Source organism: Triticum aestivum, chromosome 1A (genome assembly GCF_018294505.1).
Source record: "Triticum aestivum cultivar Chinese Spring chromosome 1A, IWGSC CS RefSeq v2.1, whole genome shotgun sequence".
NCBI lineage: Eukaryota > Viridiplantae > Streptophyta > Magnoliopsida > Poales > Poaceae > Triticum > Triticum aestivum.
In genome coordinates, this window is record NC_057794.1 from 524826572 (window position 1) to 524849504 (window position 22933).

A 22933-nucleotide genomic window follows, 5' to 3' on the forward strand; every position below is an offset into this window, starting at 1 on the left:
GCCATGGAGGTAACTCACTAAATGAGCGGATAATGTTATATGCTGCCATGATAGCTGATTAAATGTGCAAATTCTTTGCTCATAGGTCAGCGAGCATTTCAATTCTGCGCCGTTGACTGCGATCTTGTCTGTCAACTACCTTCATAGGTTCCTCTCCGTCTATCCCCTTCATGTAAGTCTATCATCTCAATAGCAACTAAAGCAACCCTGCTAAAATCCGATAAAGTTGTTGGAATCATGGAGAAATTGGTTTCTCATGGCTTGCTTGTGTGACACAGCTCTTGGCAGTCGCTTACTTCTGTCTCACTTGAAAGATGGAGGAGACCTATGTGCCACTCCCTGTGGACCTGCAGGTCCGTGAGTGATGCATCGATTCTCATGACAGACCTCCGTATACATCGTTGAGAGGTTCTATCTTTTAGTTTTGTCTCAGATAATCATCGGTTTTTGCTTGACATGCGATTGAGTCAAAGTCTGCATTTGAGGCATGGTCAATAAAACAATGGAGCTTTTGGTGCTCAGCAGCTTGAAATGGAGGATGCAAGCTATTACTGCATGCTCGTTTATTGGCTACTTCCTTTGCAAATTAATTGATCATGACACACCCTCCATGCTCGCATTCTCCTATTGAACCTCATTCTGAGCACAGCTAAGTGTGAAAGTTAAATCAGATCCTCCTTTTTAGTATTCATTAACCATTGTGTTAAATAACATCTCACTTTTAGTATCCATGGATCAATGTGTAGATTTTGGCGGCCATCAATTATTAAAGTTTCAGAATTTCGATGGCAGCTGACTTTTTGGTGTTCAGACCTTCAGATATTGCTGGAACCAGGTTGGAAAAAGCAGTAAGCGTAAGCGAGGCGGTTGACCTTCGCCTAGTGCCTAGGCGGTGCTTAAGCGCCCTAGGTGCAGCCTAGGCGGTAATATATATTCTACTATTAGGGTGTATTTGTGGTTATTATATGTTTACTGATGTTAATTTAGTGCAGATAAATAAGTTAACTACCAGCTACTACCATTTGAATATGTGAGGTTTGGCATTTTAGTGCAATATGGCACGATTTCTCGCTTGGGTAAAAAAATTGTTGCATGCACTGCCTAGACTGCCATTTATGCCCTAGGCGAGGCGTTTGGCCGTTGCCTAGCGCCTAGGCGTGCCTAAGCGCCTCCTAGGCACTGCCTTTTCCAACAGAGGCTGGAAGTGTTGCACTTGCTTCATTTGGACTTCAGTGGTCGAAAGGGCTACAACTAATTGCAAGTATATAAACAAGGTAGTGATCAGCTCTGTGTTATCGTTAACTAAACCATTTGCCCGCCATCACATGGTAACCTTTAAATGCAATGGTGTCTTCTAGGAGCGAGTGTTAAGATGCTACGATGGAGCCATGGAGGTAACTCACTAAATGAGCGGATACTGTTATATGCTGCCATGATAGCTGATTAAATCTGCAAATTATTTGCTCATAGGTCAGTGAGCATTTCAATTTCGCGCTGTTGACTGCGATCTTGTGTGTCAACTACCTTCATAGGTTCCTCTCCGTCTACCCCCTTCGTGTAAGTCTATCATCTCAGTAGCAACTAAAGCAACCATGCTAAAATCCCATAAAGTTGTTGGAATCATGGAGAAATTAGTTTCTCATGGCTTGCTTGTGTGACACAACTCTTTGTAGTCGCTTATTTCGGTCTTGCTTCAAGGATGGAGGGGACCTATGTGCCACTCCCCATGGACCTGCAGGTCGGTGAGTGATGCATCGATTCTCATGATAGACCTCCGTATACATCGTTGAGAGGTTCTGTCTTTGAGTTTTGTCTCAAATAATCGTCGGTTTTTGCTTGACATGCGATTGAGGCAAAGTCTACATTTGAGGCAAGGTCAATAAAACGATGGAGCTTTTGGTGCTCAGCAGCTTGAAATGGAGGATGCAAGTTGTTACTGCTTGCTCATGTATTGGCTACTTACTTTGCAAATTAAATGATCATGACACACCCTCCATGCTCGCATTCTCCCATTGAACCTCATCCTGAGCACAACTAAGTGTGAAAGTTAAATCAGATCCTCCTTTTTAGTATTCATTGACCAATAAATCACATATCACTTTTAGTATCCATGGATCAATGTGTAGATTTTGGCGGCCATCAATTATTAAAGTTTCAGAATTTCGATTGCAGGAGCTGACTTTTTGGTGTTCAGACCTTCAGAGATTGCTGGAAGTGTTGCACTTGCTTCATTTGTACTTCAGTGGTCGAAAGGGCTACAACTAATTACAAGTATATAAACAAGGTAGTGATCAGCTCTGAGTTATCGTTAACTAAACCATTTGCCCGCCATCACATGGTAACCTTTAAATGCAATGGTGTCTTCTAGGAGCGAGTGTTAAGATGCTACGATGGAGCCGTGGAGGTAACTGACTAAATGAGCGGATGATGTTATATGCTGCCATGATAGCTGATTAAATCTGCAAATTCTTTGCTCATAGGTTAGTGAGCGTTTCAATTTTGCGCCATTGACTGAGATCTTGTCTGTCAACTACCTTCATAGGTTCCTATCCATCTATCCTCTTCATGTAAGTCTATCGTCTTAGTAGCAACTAAAGCAACCCTGCTAAAATCCCATAAAGTTGTTGGAATCATGGATAAATTGGTTTCTCATGGCTTGCTTGTGTGACATAGCTCTTGGCAGTCGCTTACTTCTATCTCGCTTCAAAGATGGAGGAGACCTATGTGCCATGCCCTGTGGACCTGCAGGTCAGTGAGTGATGCATCGATTCTCATGACAGACCTCCGTATACATCGTTGAGAGGTTCTGTCTTTCTGTTTTGTCTCAAATAATCGACGGTTTCTCCTTGACACGCGATTGAGGCAGAGTCTCCATTTGATGCAAGGACAATAAAAATGATGGAGCTTTTGGTGCTCAGCACCTTGAAATGGAGGATGCAAGCTATTACTGCTTGCTCATTTATTGGCTACTTCCTTTGCAAATTAAATGATCATGACACACCCTCCATGCTCGCATTCTCCCATCGAACCTCATCCTGACAACAGCTAAGTGTGAAAGTTAAATCAGATCCCCCTTTTTAGTATTCATCGACCAATGTGTTAAATCATATCTCACTATTAGTATCCATGGATCAATGTGATTTTCGCGGCCATCAATTATTAAAGTTTCAATATTTCGATTGCAGGAGCTGACTTTTTGGTGTTCAAACCTTCAGAGATTGCTAGAAGTGTTGCACTTGTTTCATTTGGACTTCGGTGGTCGAAAGGTCTACAACTAATTGCAAGTATATAAACAAGGTAGTGATCAACTCTGTGTTATCGTTAACTAAGCCATTTCCCTGCCATCACATGCTAACCTTTAAATGCAATGGTGTCTTCTAGGGGCGAGTGTTAAGATGCTACGATGGGGCCATGGAGGTAACTCACTAAATGAGCGGATAATGTTATATGCTGCCACGATAGTTGATTAAATCTGCAAATTCTTTGCTCATAGGTCAGTGAGCATTTCAATTTCGAGTCGTTGACTGCGATCTTGTCTGTCAACTACCTTCATAGGTTCCTCTGCGTCTATCCCCTTCATGTAAGTCCATCATCTCAGTAGCAACTAAAGCAACCCTGCTAAAATCCCATAAAGTTGTCGGTATCATGGAGAAATTGGTTTCTCATGGCTTGCTTGTGTGACACAACTCTTGGCAATCGCTTACTTCTGTCTCGCTTCAAAGATAGAGGAAACCTATGTGCCACTCCCCGTGGACCTGCAGGTCGGTGAGTGATGCATCGATTCTCATGACAGACCTCCGTATACATCGTTGAGAGGTTCTGTCTTTCAGTTTTGTCTCAAATAATCAACGGTTTCTGCTTGACATGCAATTGAGGCAATGTCTGCGTTTGAGGCTAGGACAATAAAAATGATGGAGCTTTTGGTGCTTAGCACCTCGAAATGGAGGATGCAAGCTGTTACTGCTTGCTCGTTTATTGGCTACTTCCTTTGCAAATTCAATGATCATGACACACCCTCCATGCTCGCATTCTCCCATCGAACCTCGTCCTGAGCACAACTAAGTGTGAAAATTAAATCAGATCCTCCTTTTTAGTATTCATTGACCAATGTGTTAAATCATATCTCACTTTTAGTATCCATGGATCAATGTGTAGATTTTGGCGGCTGATACGTCTCCAACGTATCTATAATTTTTGATTGCTCCATGCTATATTATCTACTATTTTGGAAATTATTGGGCTTTATTATCCACTTTTATATTATTTTTGGGACTAACCTATTAACCGGAGGCTCAGCCTAGAATTGCTATTTTTTTTGCATGTTTTAGGGTTTTGAAGAAAAGGAATATAAACGGAGTCCAAACGGAATCAAACCTTTGGGAACGTGATTTTCTCGCTGAATACAACTCAGGAGACTTGGACCCTACGTCAAGCCAACTAATAGGAGGCCACGAGGTAGGGTGGCGTGCCTGCCCCCCCAGGCGCGCCCTCCACCCTCGTGGGCCCCCTGTTGCACCATCGACGTACTTCTTCCTCCTATATATATCCATGTACCCCCAAATGATCAGAACAGGAGCCTAAACCCTAATTCACCGCCGTAACTTTCTATATCCACGAGATCCCATCTTGGGGCCTGTTCCGGAGCTCTGCCGGAGGGGGCATCGATCACGGAGGGCTTCTACATCAACACCATAGCCCCTCCGATGAAATGTGAGTAGTTTACTTCAGACCTACGGGTCAATAGTTAGTAGCTAGATGGCTTCTTCTCTCTTTTTGGATCTCAATACCATGTTCTCCCCCTCTCTTGTGGAGATCTATTCAATGTAATCTTCTTTTTGCAGTGTGTTTGTTGAGACCGATGAATTGTCGGTTTATGATCAAGTCTATCTATGAATAATATTTGAATCTTCTCTGAATTCTTTTATGTATGATTGGTTATCTTTGCAAGTCTGTTTGAATTATCAGTTTGGTTTGGCCTACTAGATTGATCTTTCTTGCAATGGGAGAAGTGCTTAGCTTTGGGTTCAATCTTGCGGTGTCCTTTCCCGGTGACAGTAAGGGCAGCAAGGCACGTATTGTATTGTTGCCATTGAGGATAACAAGATGGGGTTTTCTTCATATTGCATGAGTCTATCCCTCTACATCATGTCATCTTGCTTAAGGCGTTACTTTGTTTTTAACTTAATACTCTAGATGCATGCTGGATAGCGGTCGATGAGTGGAGTAATAGTAGTAGATGCAGGCAGGAGTCGGTCTACTTGTCTCGGACGTGATGCCTATATACATGATCATACCTAGATATTCTCATAACTATGCTCAATTCTGTCAATTGCTCAACAGTAATTTGTTCACCCACCGTAGAATACTTATGCTCTCGAGAGAAGCCACTAGTGAAACCTATGGCTCCCCGGTCTATCTTTATCATATTAATCTCCTACTACTTAGTTATTTACTTTGCTATTTACTTTGCCTTTATTTTACTTTGCATCTTTATCATAAAAATACCAAAAATATTATCTTATCATATCTATCAGATCTCACTCTCGTAAGTGGCCCTATAGGGATTGGCAACCCCTATTTGTGTTGGTTGCGAGGATTTATTTGTTTTGTGCAGGTATGAGGGACTCGCGCGTAGCCTCCTACTGGATTGATACATTGATTCTCAAAAACTGAGGGAAATACTTACGCTACTTTGCTGCATCATCCCTTCCTCTTCGGGGAAAACCAACGCAGTGCTAAAAGAGGTAGCAAGAAGGATTTCTGGCGCTGTTGCCGGGGAGGTCCACGCAAAAGTCAACATACCAAGTACCCATCACATACCCTTATCTCCCGCATTATATTATTTGCCATTTGCCTCTCGTTTTCCTCTCCCCCCAATTCACCCTTGCCGTTTTATTTGCCCTCTCTCTCTATCCCCCTCTCTTTCTCTATTTACCCATTTTTGTCCGCTTGCTTTTTTGTTTGCTTGTGTGTTAGTTTGCTTGTTTGTCGTTATAGCTCAAGATAATACTGTTGGAAATATGCCCTAGAGGCAATAATAAATTAGTTATTATTATATATATTTCATTGTTCATGATAATCATTTATTATCCATGCTAGAATTGTATTGATAGGAAACTCAGATACATGTGTGGATACATAGACAACACCATGTCCCTAGTAAGCCTCTAGTTGACTAGCTCGTTGATCAATAGATGGTTACGGTTTCCTGACCATGGACATTGGATGTCGTTGATAACGGGATCACATCATCAGGAGAATGATGTGATGGACAAGACCCAATCCTAAGCCTAGCACAAGATCGCGTAGTTCGTATGCTAAAGCTTTTCTAATGTCAAGTATCATTTCCTTAGACCATGAGGTTGTGTAACTCCCGGATACCATAGGAGTTCTTTGGGTGTACGAAACGTCACAACGTAACTGGGTGGATATAAAGGTACACTACAGGTATCTTCGAAAGTGTCTGTTGGGTTGGCACAAATCGAGACTGGGATTTGTCACTCCGTGTAAACGAAGAGGTATCTCTGGGCCCACTCGGTAGGACATCATCATAATGTGCACAATGTGACCAAGGAGTTGATCACAGGATGATGTGTTACGGAACAAGTAAAGAGACTTGCCGGTAACGAGATTGAACAAGGTATTGGGATACCGACGACCGAATCTCGGGCAAATATCGTACCGATAGACAAAGGGAATTGTATACGGGATTGATTGAATCCTCGACATCATGGTTCATCCGATGAGATCATCGTGGAACATGTGGGAGCCAACATGGGTATCCAGATCCCGCTGTTGGTTATTGACCGGAGAGTCATCTCGGTCATGTCTGCATGTCTCCCAAACCCGTAGAGTCTACACACTTAAGGTTCGATGGCGCTAGGGTTATAGGGGAATGTTGTTCGGAGTCCCGGATGAGATCCCGGACGTCACGAGGAGTTCCGGAATGGTCCGGAGGTAAATATTGATATATAGGAAGTATGGTTTTAGCCACCGGAAGTGTTCTGGGCATCACCGGTAGTGTACCGGGACCACCGGAGGGGTCTGGGGGTCCACCGGTAGGGGCCACCAGCCCCGGAGGCTGGCATGGGCCATAAGTGGGAAGGGACCAGCCCCTATGTGGGCTGGGGTGCCTCCCACCAAGGCCCAAGGCGTCCTCAAGAGGAGAGGGGGCAAACCCTAGGCGCAGATGGGTCCTAAGGCCCACCCTAGGTGCGCCCCCCTCTCTCTCCCCCTTGGCCGCCTCCCAGATGGGATCTGGGGGCTGCCGCCACCCCTAGGGAGGGAACCCTAGGTGGGGGCAGCCCCTCCCCTCCCCCTATATATACTTGAGGTTTGGGGCTGCCCAACACATGTGATTTGCTCTCCCTATTGGCGCAGCCCTACCCCTCTCCCTCCTCGTCTCTCGTAGTGCTTGGCGAAGTCCTGCTGGAGTTCCGCGCTCCTCCACCACCACCACGCCATCGTGCTACTGCTGGATGGAGTCTTCCCCAACCTCTCCTTCTCCCCTTGCTGGATCAAGGCGTAGGAGACGTCACCGGTCTGTACGTGTGTTGAACACGGAGGTGCCGTCCGTTTGGCACTAGGATCATCGGTGATTTGGATCACGACGAGTACGACTCCATCAACCCCGTTCACTTGAACGCTTCCTCTTAGCGATCTACAAGGGTATGTAGATGCACTCTCCTTCCCCTCGTTGCTAGATTACTCCATAGATTGATCTTGGTGATGCGTAGAAAATTTTGAATTTCTGCTACGTTCCCCAACAGTGGCATCATGAGCTAGGTCTATGCGTAGTTTCTATGCACGAGTAGAACACAAAGTAATTGTGGGCGTCGATTTTGTCAATTTACTTGCCGTTACTAGTCTTATCTTGATTCAGAGGCATTGTGGGATGAAGTGGCCCGGACCAACCTTACACGTACGCTTACGTGAGACCGGTTCCACTGACTGACATGCACTGGTTGCATAAGGTGGTTGGCGGGTGTCTGTCTCTCCCACTTTAGTCGGATCGGATTCGATGAACAGGGTCCTTATGAAGGGTAAATAGAAATTGGCAATTCACGTTGTGGTTTTGGCGTAGGTAAGAAATGTTCTTGCTAGAAACCTATAGCAGCCACGTAAAAACTTGCAACAACAATTAGAGGACGTCTAACTTGTTTTTGCAGCATATGCCTTGTGATGTGATATGGCCAAAAGGATGTGATGAATGATATATGTGATGTATGAGATTGATCATGTTCTTGTAATAGGAATCACGACTTGCATGTCGATGAGTATGACAACCGGCAGGAGCCATAGGAGTTGTCTTAATTTATTTATGACCTGCGTGTCAACATAAACATCATGTAATTACTTTACTTTATTGCTAAAGCATTAGCCATAGTAGTAGAAGTAATAGATGACGAGACAACTTCAAGAAGACACGATGATGGTGATCAGGATGATGGAGATCATGGTGTCATGCCGGTGACAACGATGATCATGGAGCCCCAAAGATGGAGATCAAAAGGAGTAAATGATATTGGCCATATCATGTCACTATTTGATTGCATGTGATGTTTATCATGTTTTACATCTTATTTGCTTAGAACGACGGTAGCTTAAATAAGATGATCCCTCTTAATAATTTCAAGAAAGTGTTCCCCCTAACTGTGCACCGTTGCGAAGGTTCGTTGTTTTGAAGCACCACGTGATGATCGGGTGTGATAGATTCTAACGTTCGAATACAACGGGTGTTGACGAGCCTAGCATGTACAGACATGGCCTCGGGACACATGCGAAACACTTAGGTTGACTTGACGAGCCTAGCATGTACAGACATGGCCTCGGAACACGGAAGACCAAAAGGTCGAGCATGATACGTATAGAAGATACGATCAACATGAAGATGTTCACCGATGTTGACTAGTCCGTCTCACGTGATGATCGGACACGGCCTAGTTGACTCGGATCATGTTTCACTTAGTTGACTAGAGGGATGTCTATCTGAGTGGGAGTTCATTAGATGAACTCAATTATCATGAACATAGTCTGAATTGTATTCGCAAATATGTTGTAGATAAATAGCTCACGTTGTAGCTCCCTGTTTCAATACGTTCATAGAGAAAGATTAAGTTGAAAGATTTTGTAAGTAATGATGCGGACTAGGTCCGTAGTCCGAGGAGTGTCCTCACTGCTGCATAGAAGGCTTATGTCTTTGATGCACCGCTCGATGTGCAAACCCCTACAACGTCGTGTGTGGATGTTGTGAACACCTGACAAACACATCCTGATGACTACGTGATAGTTTAGTGCACCATACTTAACGGCTTAGAATCGGGATTCCAATGACGTTTTGAACGCCATAGAACATATGAGATATTCCAAGAGCTGAAATTGGGATTTCAGGCTCATGCCCGTGTTGAGAGGTGTGAGACCTCTGACAAGTTCTTTTGCCAACAAGATGGAGGAGAATAGCTCAGCTAGTGAGCATGTGCTCAGAATGTCTGGGTGCTACAATCACTTAAATCAAGAGGGAGTTAAACTTCCAGATAAGATAGTGATTGATAGAGTTCTCTAGACACTATCACTAAGCTACTAGATCTTCGTGATGAACTATGACATGCAAGGGATGGAGTTGATCCCGGAGCTGTTCACGGTGCTTAAGACGGCAAAAGGTAGAAATCAAGAAGGAGCATCAAGTGTTGATGGTTTGACAAGACCACTAGTTTCAAGAAGGGCAAGGGCTAGAAGGGAAACTTCATGGATGGCAAACCAGTTGCCGCTCTAGTGAAGGAACCCAAGTTTGAACCCAAACCCGAGACTAAGTGCTTCTATTGTAAGGGGAACGGTTACTGGTAGCGGAATTACCCCAAATGCATGGTAGATAAGAAGGCTGGCAACTTCAACAAAGTATATACGTGTTATTAATGTGTACCTCACTAGTACTCCTGGTAGCACCTCGGTATTGGATACCGGTTCAGTTGCTATTATTGGTGACTTAAAGCAAAAGCTACGGACTAAACGGAGACTGGCTGAGGGCGGGGTGACGATGTGTGTTGGAAGTGTTTCCAAAGTTGATGAGATCACCATCGCATGCTCCATCTACCTTCGGGATTAGTATTGAACCTAGATAAGTGTTATCAAGTGTCTACGTTGAGCATGAATATGATTAGATCATGTTCATTGCAATACGGTCATTCATTTAAATTAGAGAACAATGTTTATTCTGTTTACATGAATGATACCTTTCATGGTCATGCACCCTATGTGAATGGTTCATTGAATCTCGGTCGTAGTAATACACATGTTCACGCCAAAAGATGTAGAGTTAATAATGATAGTACCACTTTCTTGTGACACTGCCGCTTAGGTCATATTGGCGTAAGATGCATGAAGAAACTCCATATCGATGGATGTTTGGAGTCGCTTGATTTTGAATCGCTTGACACATGCGAGCCATGCCTCATGGGCAGGATGACTAAGACCCCGTTTTCAGGTACAATGAAACGGGCAAGTGACTTGTTGGAAATCATGCATGCTGATGCGTGTGATCCAACGAGAATTGAAGCGTGCGGTGGATATCGCTATTTTCTCATCTTCACTGACGATTTGAGTAGATATAGGTATATTTAATTAATGAAGCACAAGTCTGAAATGTTTGAATAGTTCAAGCGATTTCAGAGTGAAGTTAAGAATCATCATAACAATAAGATCATGTTCCTACGATCTGATCAAAAAGGGGATTTTCTAAGTTATGAGTTTGGCAATCACTTAAGACATTGTGGAATTGTTTCACAGTTGAAGCCACCTGGAACACCACAAGGTAATGGTGTGTCCGGACGTCGTAATCGAACCCTATGAGATATGGTGCGATCTATGATGTCTCGTACCAATCTACCGTTTTCATTTTGAGGTTATGCGTTAGAGACAGCTGCATTCACTTTATGTAGGAAGCTGCATTCACTTTATGTAGGACACCATCTAAGTCCTTTGAAACGACGTCGTATGAACGTTGGTTTGGCAAGAAACCAAAGTTGTCATTTCTTAATGTTTGGGGCTGCGATGCTTAAGGCTTCAGCCGGAGAAGCTCGAACCCAAAGCGGACAAACACATCTTCATAGGATACCCAAAGGTGACAGTAGGGTAAACCTTCTATCTCAGATCCGAGGGCAAATTGTTTGTCGCTAGAACGGGTCCTTTCTCGAGAAGGAGTTTCTCTCGAAAGAATTGAGTGGGAGGAAGATAGAACTTGATGAGGTTGTCGAACCTTTACTTCAACCAGAGAGTGATGCAACACAGAAAGATGTTTTCTGTGGAGCCTACGTCTATTGAATAGGAAGTTAATGATAGTGATCATGAAGCTTCGGATCAAGTTGCTACCGAACCTCGTAGGTCGACAAGGATATGTACTACTCCTAAGTGGTACGGTAATCCTGTCTCAGATATCATGTTGTTAGACAACAATGAACCTACGAGCTGTGGAGAAGCGATGGTGGGCCCGTATTCCGACAAATGGTTAGAAGCCATGAAATCCGAGATAGGATCCATATATTAGAACAAAGTATGGACTTTGGTGGACTTGGCCGATGATCGGCAAGCCATTGAGATAAATGGATCTTTAAAGAAGAAGACGGACGTGGGCGGTAATGTTACTGTCTATGAAGCTCGACTTGCGGGAAAGAGTCTTTTCACAAGTTCAAGGAGTTGACTACGATGAGAATTTCTCACCCGTAGCGATGCTTAAGTCCGTCGGAATCATATTAGCATTAGCTGTATTTTTTGATTATGAAATCTTACAGATGGATGTCAAAACAAGTTTTCTTACCAGTTTTCGTAAGAAAATTTGTATGTGATACAATCAAAGTTTTGTCGATCCTAAGGATGCTAAAAAGTATGCTGGCTCCAGCAATCCTTCTATGGACTAGAGCAAGCATCTCGGAGTCGGAATATATGCTTTGATGGAGTGATCAAAGCTTTTAGGTTTATACAATGTTTGCTATAAACTTATATTTACAAGAAAGTGAGTGAGAGCACTACAACATTTCTGATAAGTATATGTGGATGACATATTGTTGATCCGAAATGATGTAGAATTTCTGGAATGCATAAACGGTTGTTTGAAGAGTGATTTTCAAAGGAAGACCTGGATAAAGCTGCTTGCACATTGGGCATCAGGATCTATAGAAATAGATCAAGACGCCTGGTGATACTTTCAAAGAAAGCACACCTTGACATGTTTTTGAAGGAGTTCAAGATCAGTCAAAGAAAGGGTTCTTACCTGAATTGTAAGGTGTGAAGTTGAGTAAGACTCGAAGATTGACCACGGCAGAAGAAAGAGGAGGGACGAAGGTCGTCCCCTATGCTTTTGTCATAGGCTCTATACGGTATGCCATGCTGAGTGCCGCACCAGATGTGTGCCTTGCCACATGTCTGGCAAGAGGGTACAAAGGTGATGTAGGAGTAGATCACCAGATAGCGGTCAAAATTATCCTTAGAGGAGTAAGGAAATGTTTCTCGGTTATGGAGGTGATAAAGAGTTCGACATAAAGAGTTACATCGATGCAAGCTTAACACCTATCCGGATAGCTCTGAGTAGAGATACTAGATACGTATAATGAAGCAACAATTTGGAATAGCTCCAAGTGGAACGTGGTAGCAGCATCTACGATATAAAGTTTTGCGAAATGCATAGGGATCTGAATATGGCAAGACCCGTTGACTACAACCTCTCTCAAAAGCATAACATGATCAAACCCAGAACTCTTTGAGTGTTTATCACATAGTGATGTGAACTAGATCATTGAGTCTAGTAGACTCTTGGATGTTGGTCACATGGCGATGTGACCTGTGAGTGTTAATCACATGGCGATGTGAACTGGATTATTGACTCTAGTGCAAGTGGGAGACTGTTGGAAATATGCCCTAGAGGCAATAATAAATTAGTTATTATTATATATATTTCATTGTTCATGATAATCGTTTATTATCCATGCTAGAATTGTATTGATAGGAAACTCAGATACATGTGTGGATACATAGACAACACCATGTCCCTAGTAAGCCTCTAGTTGACTAGCTCGTTGATCAATAGATGGTTACGATTTCCTAACCATGGACATTGGATGTCGTTGATAACGGGATCACATCATTAGGAGAATGATGTGATGGACAAGACCCAAATCCTAAGCCTAGCACAAGATCGTGTAGTTCGTATGCTAAAGCTTTTCTAATGTCAAGTATCATTTCCTTAGACCATGAGGTTGTGCAACTCCCGGATACCGTAGGAGTGCTTTGAGTGTACCAAACGTCAAAACGTAACTGGGTGGCTATAAAGGTACACTACAGTTATCTCTGAAAGTGTCTGTTGGGTTGGCACGAATAAATACTGGGATTTGTCACTCCGTGTAAACGGAGAGGTATCTCTGGGCCCACTCGGTAGGGCATCATCATAATGTGCACAATGTGACCAAGGAGTTGATTACAGGATGATGTGTTACGGAACGAGTAAAGAGACTTGCCGGTAACGAGATTGAACAAGGTATTGGGATACTGACGATTGAATCTCGGGCAAGTATCGTACCGATAGACAAAGGGAATTGTATACAAGATTGATTGAATCCTCGACATCATGGTTCATCCGATGAGATCATCGTGGAACATGTGGGAGCCAACATGGGTATCCAGATCCCGCTGTTGGTTATTGACCGGAGAGTCATCTTGGTCATGTCTGCATGTCTCCCAAACCCGTAGGGTCTACACACTTAAGGTTCGATGATGCTAGGGTTATAGGGGAATGTTGTTCGGAGTCCCGGATGAGATCCCGGATGTCACGAGGAGTTCCGGAATGGTCCGGAGGTAAAGATTGATATATAGGAAGTATGGTTTTGGCCACTGGAAGTGTTCCGGGCATCACCGGTAGTGTACCGGGACCACCGGAGGGGTCCGGGGGTCCATCGGGAGGGGCCACCAGCCCCGGAGGCTGGCATGGGCCATAAGTGGGAAGGGACCAGCCCCTATGTGGGCTGGGGCGCCTCCCACCAAGGCCCAAGGCGTCCTCAACAGGAGAGGGGGCAAACCCTAGGCGCAGATGGGCCCTAAGGCCCACCCTAGGTGCGCCCCCTTCTCTCTCCTCCTTGGCCACCTCCCGAATGGGATCTGGGGGCTGCCGCCACCCCTAGGGAGGAACCCTAGGTGGGGCGCAGCCCCTCCCCCTCCCCTATATATACTTGAGGTTTGGGGCTGCCCAACTCATGTGATTTGCTCTCCCTGTTGGCGCATCCCTACCCCTCTCCCTCCTCGTCTCTCGTAGTGCTTGGCGAAGCCCTGCTGGAGTCCCGCGCTCCTCCACCACCACCACGCCATCATGCTGCTACTGGATGGAGTCTTCCCCAACCTCTCCTTATCCCCTTGCTGGATCAAGGCATAGGAGACGTCACCGGGCTGTACATGTGTTGAACACGGAGGTGCCGTCCGTTCGGCACTAGGATCATCGGTGATTTGGATCACGACGAGTACGACTCCATCAACCCCGTTCACTTGAACGCTTCTGCTTAGCGATCTACAAGGGTATGTAGATGCACTCTCCTTCCCCTCGTTGCTAGATTACTCCATAGATTGATCTTGGTGATGCGTAGAAAATTTTGAATTTCTGCTATGTTCCTCAACAAATACTAAATTGTGTGACTTCACCAATACCAACAACAATGATTTTATTAGCACTCCGATTGCTCCTCTTACCGATGGTGAATCTTGTGAAATTAATACTGCTTTGCTGAATCTTGTCATGAAAGATCCGTTCTCCGGCCTTCCTAGTGAAGATGCCGCTACCCATCTAAATAGCTTCGTTGATTTGTGTGACATGCAAAAGAAGAAAGATGTGGATAATGATATTGTTAAATTGAAGCTATTTCCTTTTTCGCTTAGAGATTGTGCTAAAGCTTGGTTTTCGTCTTTGCCTAAAAATAGTATTGATTCATGGAACAAGTGCAAAGATGCTTTTAACTCTAAGTATTTTCCTCCCGCTAAAATAATCTCTCTTAGAAACGATATTATGAACTTTAAGCAACTTGATCATGAACATGTTGCACAAGCTTGGGAGAGAATGAAATTAATGATACGTAATTGCCCTACTCATGGTTTAAATTTGTGGATGATTATACAACATTTTTATGCCGGATTGAATTTTGCTTCTAGAAATCTTTTGGATTCGGCCGCGGGAGGCACTTTTATGGAAATCACCTTAGTAGAAGCTACTAAAATCCTAGATAGTATTATGGTTAATTATTCTCAATGGCATACTGAAAGATCTACTAATAAAAAGGTGCATGCGATAGAAGAAATTAATGTTTTGAGTGGATAGATGGATGAACTTATGAAATTATTTGCTAATAAGAGTGTTTCTTCTGATCCTAATGATATGCCCTTGTCTACTTTGATTGAGAATAATAATGAATCTATGGATGTGAATTTTGTTGGTAGGAACAATTTTGGTAACAACGCGTATAGAGGAAATTTCAATCCTAGGCCTTATCCTAGTAATCCCTCTAATAATTATGGTAATTCCTACAACAATTCTTATGGAAATTATAACAAGATGCCCTCTGATTTTGAATCTAATATTAAAGAATTTATTACTTCACAAAAGAATTTTAATGCTATGATTGAAGAAAAATTGCTTAAGATTGATGATTTGGCTAGGAACGTTGATAGAATTGCTCTTGATGTTGATTCTTTGAAACTTAGATATATTCCACCTAAGCATGATATCAATGAGTCTCTCAAAGCCATGAGAATTTCCATTGACAAGTGCAAAGACAGAACCGCTAGGATGCATGCTAAGAAAGATGCCTTTATAAAAGCGTTTTCTTCTAGTTCCTATGAAAATAATGATGAATTTCTAAAAGTTATTGATGTGTCCCCTATTAAATCTTTGTTTAGCAATATGAATCTTGATAATGATGGGACTGAATATGATCCACCTTTACCTAGAAGGTGTTCCAAGAATTCTGAATCTTTTGATCTTGATGCTAAATTTGATAAAAGTGGGATTGAAGAAATTAAAACCCTAGATGTTGCTAAACCCACTATTATGGATTTCAAGGAATTTAACTATGAAAATTGCTCTTTGATTGATTGTATTTCCTTGTTGCAATCCGTGCTAAATTCTCCTCACGCTTATAGTCAAAATAAAGCACTTACTAAACATATCGTTGATACCTTGATGCAATCTTATGAAGAAAAACTTGAATTGGAAGTTTATATCCCTAGAAAACTTTATGACGAGTGGGAACCAACTATTAAAATTAAAATTAAAGATCATGAATGCTATGCTTTATGTGATTTGGGTGCTAGTGTTTCCACGATTCCAAAGACTTTGTGTGATTTGTTAGGTTTCCGTGATTTTGATGATTGCTCTCTAAACTAGCACCTTGCGGATTCCACTATTAAGAAACCTATGTGAAGAATTAATGATGTTCTTATTGTTTCAAATAGGAATTATGTGCCCGTAGATTTTATTGTTCTTGACATAGATTGCAATCCTTCATATCCTATTAATCTTGGTAGACCTTTCCTTAGAACGATTGGTGCAATTATTGATATGAAGGAAGGAAATATTAGATTCCAATTTCCATTAAGGAAAGGCATGGAACACTTTCCTAGAAAGAAAATTAAATTACCTTATGAATCTATTATGAGAGCCACTTATGGATTGCCTACCAAAGATGGCAATACCTAGATCTATTCTTACTTGTTATGCCTAGCTAAGGGCGTTAAACGATAGCGCTTGTTGGGAGGCAACCCAATTTTATTTTTATTCATTGCTTTTTGCTCCTGATTAGTAATAAATAAATTATTTAGCCTCTGTTTTGTTTGTGTTTTTTGTGTTTAATTAGTGTTTGTGCCAAGTAGAACCGTTGTTAAGACTTGGGGAAAGTCTTGTTGAACTTGCTGTAAAAAACAGAAACTTTAGCGCTCACGAGAACTGCTGTCATTTTTATTTGGAAAGTGATATTTAGATAATTCTTATTGAAGATAATTAATAGATCAATTCCTCACTTCCATCAATTTATTTTATAATTTTTGGGGTTCCAGATCTTGCGCTAGCTACAGATTACTACAGACTGTTCTGTTTTTGATAGATTCTGTTTTGCGTGTGTTGTTTGCTTATTTTGATGAATCTATGGCTAGTAAATTAGTTTATAAACCATAGAGAAGTTGGAATATAGTAGGTATAACACCCATATAAATAAATAATGAGTTCATTACAGTACCTTGAAGTGGTCTTTTGTTTTCTTTTGCTAACGGAGCTCACGAGATTTTCTACTTTAAGTTTTGTGTTGCGAAGTTTTCAAGTTTTGGGTAACGATTTGATGGATTATGGAACAAGGAGTGGCAAGAGACTAAGCTTGGGGTGCCCATGGCACCCCCAAGATAATCTAAGGACACCTAAAATCCATAGCTTGGGGATGCCCCAGAAGGCATCCCCTCTTTCGTCTACTTCTATCGGTAACTTTACTTGGAGCTATATTTTTATTTACCACATGATATGTGTTTTGCTTGGAGCGTCTTGTATGATTTGAGTCTTTGCTTATTAGTTTACCACAATCATCCTTGATGTACACACATTTTGAGAGAGCCATACATGATTTGGAATTTGTTAGAATACTCTATGTGCTTCGGTTATATCTTTTGAGTTATGTAATTTTGCTCTAGTGCTTCACTTATATATTTTAGAGCACGGTGGTGGATTTGTTTTATAGAAACTATTGATCTCTCATGCTTCCCTTAGATTATTTTGAGAGTCTTAATAGCATGGTAATTTGCTTAAAATCCTAATATGCTTGGTATGCAAGATTAATATGAGTGTGTTGAATACTAAGAGAAGTTTGATGCTTGATGATTGTTTTGAGACATGGAGGTAATAATATCAAAGTCGTGCTAGTTGAGTAGTTGTGAAATTGAGAAATACTTGTGTTGAGGTTTGCAAGTCCCGTAGCATGCACGTATGGTAAACGTTATGCAACAAATTTGAAACATGAGGTGTTATTTGATTGTCTTTCTTATGAGTGGCGGTCGGGGACGAGCGATGATCTTTTCCTACCAATCTATCCCCCTAGGAGCATGCGCGTAGTACCAAGGTTTTTGATGACTTGTAGATTTTTGTAATAAGTATGTGAGTTCTTTATGACTAATGTTGAGTCCATGGATTATACGCACTCTCACCCTTCCATCCTTGCTAGCCTCTTCGGTACCGTGCATTGCCCTTTCTCACATTGAGAGTTGGCGCAAACTTCGCGGGTGCATCCAAACCCCGTGATATATTATGCTCTTTCACACATAAACCTCCTTATATCTTCCTCAAAATAGCCACCATACCTACCTATTATGGTATTTCCATAGCCATTCCGAGATATATTGCCATGCAACTTTCCATCATTCCGTTCATCATGACACATTCATCATTGTCATATTGCTTAGCATGATCATGTAGTTGACATAGTATTTGTGGCAAAGCCACCATTCATAATTCTTTCATACATATCACTCTTGGTTCATTGCATATCCGGGTACACCGCCGGAGGCATTCATATAGAGTCATCTTTGTTCTAGTATCGAGTTGTAATCATTGAGTTGTAAATAGATAGAAGTGTGATGATCATCATTTTCTAGAGCATTGTCCCAAGTGAGGAATAAAAAAAAGAGGAAAGGCCATAAAAAAGGAGAAGGCCCAAAAAAGAGAGAAAGGCCATAAAAAAGAGAAAAGGCCCAAGAATGAGAGAAAAAGAGAGAAGGGACAATGTTACTATCCTTTGCCACACTTGTGCTTCAAAGTAGCACCATGATCTTCATAGTAGAGAGTCTCTCATGTTATCACTTTCATATACTAGTGGGAAATTTTCATTATAGAACTTGGCTTGTATATTCCAACAATGGGCCTCCTCAAGTGCCCTAGGTCTTCGTGAACAAGCAAGTTGGATGCACACCCACTAGTTTCTTTTGTTGAGCTTTCATACATTTATAGCTCTAGTGCATCCGTTGCATGGCAATCCCTACTCCTTGCATTAACATCAATCGGTGGGCATCTCCATAGCCCATTGATTAGCCTCGTTGATGTGAGACTTCCTCCTTTTTTGTCTTCTCCACATAACCCCCCTCATTATATTCTATTCTACCTTTAGTGCTATGTCCATGGCTCGCGCTCATATATTGCGTGATAGTTTATAGGTTTGAGATTACTAAAGTATGAAACAATTGCTTGGCTTGTCATCGGGGTTGTGCATGATGATAGCATTCTTGTGTGACGAAAATGAAACATGACTAAACCATATGATTTTGTAGGGATGAACTTTCTTTGGCCATGTTATTTTGAGAAGACATAATTGCTTAGCTAGTATGCTTGAAGTATTATCATTTTTATATCAATATGAACTTTTGTCTTGAATCTTTTGGATCTGAATATTCATACCACAATTAAGAAGAATTACATTAAAATTATCCCAAGTAGCACTCCGCATCAAAAATTCTATTTTTATCATTTACCTACTCGAGGACGATCAGGAATTAAGCTTGGGGATGCTTGATACGTCTCCAACATATCTATAATTTTTGATTGCTGCATGCTATATTATCTACTGTTTTGGACATTATTGGGCTTTATTATCCACTTTTATATTATTTTTGGGACTAACCTATTAACCGGAGGCCCAACCCAGAATTGCTATTTTTTGCCTGTTTTAGGGTTTCGAAGAAAAGGAATATCAAACGGAGTCCAAATGGAATGAAACCTTAAGGAACGTGATTTTCTCACCGAATACAACCCAGGAGACTTGGACCCTACGTCAAGCCAACTAATAGGAGGCCACGAGGTAGGGGGGCGCGCCTGCCCCCCAGGCGCGCCCTCCACCCTCGTGGGCCCCCTGTTGCTCCACCGACGTACTTCTTCCTCCTATATATATCCACATACCCCCAAACGATCAGAACAGGAGCCAAAACCCTAATTCCACCGCCGTAACTTTCTGTATCCACGAGATCCCATCTTGGGGCCTGTTCCGGAGCTCCGCCGGAGGGGGCATCGATCACGGAGGGCTTCTACATCAACACCATAGCCCCTCCGATAAAGTGTGAGTAGTTTACTTCAGACCTACGGGTCCATAGTTAGTAGCGAGATGGCTTCTTCTCTCTTCTTGGATCTCAATACAATGTTCTCCCCCTCTCTTGTGGAGATCTATTTGATGTAATCTTCTTTTTGCGGTGTGTTTGTTGAGACCGATGAATTGTGGGTTTATGATCAAGTCTATCTATGAATAATATTTGAATCTTCTCTGAATTCTTTTATGTATGATTGGTTATCTTTGCAAGTCTCTTTGAATTATCAGTTTGGTTTGGCCTACTAGATTGATATTTCTTGTAATGGGAGAAGTGCTTAGCTTTGGGTTCAATCTTGCGATGTCCTTTCCCGGTGACAGTAAGGGCAACAAGACACGTATTGTATTGTTGCCATCAAGGATAACAAGATGGGGTTTTCTTCATATTGCATGAATCTATCCCTCTACATCATGTCATCTTGCTTAAGGCGTTACTTTGTTTTTAACTTAATACTCCAGATGCATGCTGGATAGCGGTCGATGAGTGGAGTAATAGTAGTAGATGCAGGCAGGAGTCGATCTACTTGTCTCGGACGTGATGCCTATATACATGATCATATATAGATATTCTCATAACTATGCTCAATTCTGTCAATTGCTCAACAGTAATTTGTTCACCCACCGTAGAATACTTATGCTCTCGAGAGAAGCCACTAGTGAAACCTATGGCCCCCGGGTCTATCTTTATCATATTAATCTCCTACTACTTAGTTATTTACTATGCCTTTATTTTACTTTGCATCTTTATCATAAAAATAGCAAAAATATTATCTTATCATATCTATCAGATCTCACTCTCGTAAGTGGCCCTATAGGGATTGACAACCCCTATTTGCGTTGGTTGTGAGGATTTATTTGTTTTTTGCAGGTACGAGGGACTCACGCGTAGCCTCCTACTGGATTGATACCTTGGTTCTCAAAAACTGACGGAAATACTTACGCTACTTTGCTGCATCATCCCTTCCTCTTCGGGGAAAACCAACGCAGTGCTAAAAGAGGTAGCAGCGACCATCAATTATTAAAGTTTCAGAATTTTGATTGCAGGAGCTAACTTTTTGGTGTTCAGACCTACAAAGATTGCTGGAAGTGTTGCACTTGCTTCATTTGGACTTCAGCGGTCGAAAGGGCTACAACTAATTGCAAGTATATGAACAAGGTAGTGATCAGCTCTGTGTTCGTTAACTAAACTATATTCTAACACACTATTTTCGGTTTAACAACTTGCAAGTGTTTCTTGTAAGCCCCAGAAAAAGGTTTCACATGTGGACATCTGCTATAAATTACCTAGGCCTGGTCATCTGCGTGAGTTGCATCTGTCATTTTTTCTTCCCAGGTAGAACATTTGTTTTTATTAAAACAAGGTAGAACATTAGTGTTCTCTAGTCTGATGGGAACACTTTGACTTTCTATAACCCCTAGATTTGGTATTTCCCGATGATTGCTTGCGGTTCTTCTTACTTTCTGGTATAAATAGAGAAAAATGAGGATCTTGTAATTATTTTAGAATGTTCAAGATTTAGGTCTCCATACTGTGCTAACTGTCTGATTTTTTTGGGGAATCATGATGTCATGGCGTGATTACACAATCCAAAGCTAATATGTGGTTCACAAGCACACTTCGCTAAAAATACACATAATCATTTCTTCGGGTTTTCTTCTCACATTATATATACATAAATCATGTAAATTGCAACCTTGGTAAGTGCACCTCGAGCTGGCTGAAACATGCCTGTTCCAATCAGTAAAGGATAATATGTCACCATTTCCAATGACATGCAAGTCGTCAAGGGCCTTCTGTGCACACTGGTTAGTATAGCCCCAATCAACAAGTTTGCGGTAGTGTTGTTGCCGTGATCGGCCATCTATTGTTATGGGTGAAGTACCCCAGTCATAAATGTCTGAACTAAAGAATCGGCACCGTTCCTGCCTTCAAAGAAAGTTGTTCTTACATAGAATCAAGAATCACATACAAGGTGAGCACAACAATTCAGCTATTCTGTTTAATATATGTGATGCTGAATTACCTCCAGTTAAAGGTCTTTCAGTAAAGGCAGGTGATGCTTCAACAATACTCTTAATTCTCATTGGTTTGTTATATTTTTTTCACGTAAATGACGTGTTGCAACTAGGTCAACTCTGCAAGAGCTTGGGATATTTGAGGGCATTTCCAATCCATTGACTAAACTAGGATCTTCAGATTCCGCCTTAGTTCTAGATAAATTAATTATGCTCCAGTGTTTAGTCTTGAAAGCTCTGCCATAAGAAGTGCTATTCATCATTTCAAAACATTGATATTTCTGACAGTGTTTAACGCTCCGCATATATAGTTTTTGATTTTGTGCGAATGATACTTTTTAAATACTTACGACCATTCCAGCAATGTAATAGATACAATATTTTGTATGTCTTCCGTAGTTGCTCACCTGGAGTATGTAAACTGTTATTTTCACATTTGCTCCTCTTCTATGAATGTCTCACTGTTCCCTCTTCTTTGATCTCAAAATTCAGATGAAAATTATTTTTAAAATTAGTACACCGGGTCCCTGCTCGTAGCTGGCTGATGGTTGATGATTGTGCATTCATATTGTTCACATAGTTACTGAAAGGTCTTTATAATGCGTACTTTACATTGAACTAATACCTAATAGACAAGGTAAACTCTAGCATGTAATCGTAGTAATTCATGAGGATACATGCAAAACCAGTATGCTCATAGGTCCTAACATTTTTTGATGCTTGTACTTGCTTAATAAATAAACTCTCTACATCTCTGTACTAGATGAAATATTTGATTGAGAAGTCTA

General features: G+C 41.7%; 1 pseudogene; it reads left to right on the forward strand.

Moving 5' to 3' along the window:
• Positions 1-3: 3 nt before the first annotated feature.
• On the forward strand, positions 4-21315 carry LOC123042700 (uncharacterized; annotated as a pseudogene).
• The last annotated feature ends 1618 nt before the right edge of the window (positions 21316-22933 follow it).